This window comes from Biomphalaria glabrata, chromosome 8 (genome assembly GCF_947242115.1).
Source record: "Biomphalaria glabrata chromosome 8, xgBioGlab47.1, whole genome shotgun sequence".
Taxonomy (NCBI): domain Eukaryota; kingdom Metazoa; phylum Mollusca; class Gastropoda; family Planorbidae; genus Biomphalaria; species Biomphalaria glabrata.
Genome location: NC_074718.1, coordinates 40,040,709 through 40,042,683, shown reverse-complemented (window position 1 = coordinate 40,042,683; position 1,975 = coordinate 40,040,709). Strand labels below are relative to the sequence as shown.

The 1,975-nt window shown below is 32.9% G+C and overlaps 1 non-coding gene across 1 annotated transcript; it reads right to left on the bottom strand.

Annotated features, from left to right (window-relative positions):
• Window positions 1–597: 597 nt before the first annotated feature.
• Window positions 598–670, bottom strand: Trnav-uac (transfer RNA valine (anticodon UAC)). Its single transcript has one exon. It is a non-coding gene; the product is annotated as a tRNA-Val (tRNA).
• Between the last annotated feature and the right edge of the window lie 1,305 nt (window positions 671–1,975).

Below are 1,975 nucleotides of genomic sequence, written 5' to 3'. Positions count from 1 at the left end.
GGTGAAACATTCAAACCTTATACAAAAAAAAGTACAAAAAAAGTACAAATAAAAAAGTAAAAAAAAATAGTACACAAAAAAAGTAAAAAAAAAAAGTTAAAAAAAAGTACAAATAAAAAAGTAAAAAAATAAAAAGTACACAAAAAAGTACAAAAGAAGTACAAAAAAGTACAAAAAGTACCCAAAAAAGTACAAACAAAAGTACAAAAAGTACAAAAAAAAGTACAAAAAGTACCAAAAAAGTACAAAAAGTACCAAAAAAGTACAAAAAGTACCAAAAAAAGTACAAAAAGTACCACAAAAAAAGTACAAAAAAAAAGTACAGAAAAAAAAGTACCCAAAAAAAACAGTTTGTGAAAATCTCACTTAAAACCCATTTCCCTTTTTTTTTTCTTTTGCTTGTTCTTGTTAATTTTAATCAATTTAACTTTTTATTTTCAAACTTCTGGCTTAGCTTTGAAAACTTTAAAAATATTTCAATGGACCCATCAATTCGGGAACAAATTGTTAGAGAACACTTAGTCTGCACACAAATTGTAATGGCATCTACTGTAAGTGAATTTTTCGACAAAGAAAAAAAAATAAAAAAAAATTCTGAGGTTCTGGCGAGGTTCGAACTCGCGACCTTCTGCGTGTAAAGCAGACGTGATAACCGCTACACCACAGAACCTCATGCCCTGAAAATAATGTGTCATTGTTTTCTTTAAATTTTATTTTAAAAAATCAAATAATCAAAGATTGTCAATAATCTATAATTTGGACCAGCATTTGTATATTTGTCTCCGAACTAGGTAGGGCCTATTTGTACTTCCTGGTCATCAATAGACATGATACAAAGTTTGGTATCAATTTGTTTGCTGTAAAATACACTTTGTTTTTCAATAATCTCACAGACATATTGACATAAAAATATGTTATCAAATTTATTAATTTGGTTTCTTCGCACTCATTGTTTCAACATTTTTATATGTTAAATGTTATGACTACTTAGAAGAGTCCAGTATTAATGGCTTTATCAGTTACTAGGGCATAGCAATTTTAGCCATAATCGATCAAGGGTTGCTACATACTCTAAGGGAAATAATCAAATTTTCTTATATTTTGTTTTGCCTTAAAAATTATTTCCCTTTGGAGCCCGTGAAGAATACTTTATTAGATATGTATATGGAGTTATATTTTGATCAGATCTTTTTCAATTATGTCCGCGAGGTTTGGACATTGTGGTCATGGGCGTAGCCAGGGGGGGTTCTTGGGGTTCAAACCCCCCCCCCGAAATGAAATCCCCCCCGCAGGGGGGGGGGGATCGGAATTTAGTGACTTATTTTTAGCTTTGATTTTGTTTTTTTTTAGGTGAGTTTTAATACTAAACCATCACTTGCCCCAGCACAACTATAAGGCCTACCAGGGGGTTTTGAGTTTAAAACCCCCTACTGGGGGGTTCGAGTTTAAAACCCCCTACCGGGGGGGGGTCGAGTTTATTTTTAGCTTTGATTTTGTTTTTTTTTAGGTGAGTTTTAATACTAAACCATCACTTGCCCCAGCACAACTTTAAGGCCTACCAGGGGGTTTTGAGTTTAAAACCCCCTACTGGGAGGTTTGAGTTTAAAACCCCCTACAAAGGTTTTTTTTTTACAGTAAAATCCCCCTCTTCTATAAAACAAAACAAAAAAAAAATGCAAACGACTATCCCCGAATTCCAAGAGCACAGTTAAGGAATATTTTGATTTTAAAACCCCTCCAAAATTTACGATAAACCCCTTCTTCAATATAAAAAAAAAATACTCACTCAAAATTCTATGATCGTAGCCAAAGGGGTTTTGAGTTTACCCCCCCCCCCTCCCTTCAGTAGGGTTTGAAGCTAAAAATTACCTCTTCAATATAAAAAAAGCAAATTACGCACTCAAAATGTTATGAGCGTAGTCAAAGGGGTTTTAAGTTTAAACTCCCCTCCAGTGAAGATTGAAGCTAAAAAAAT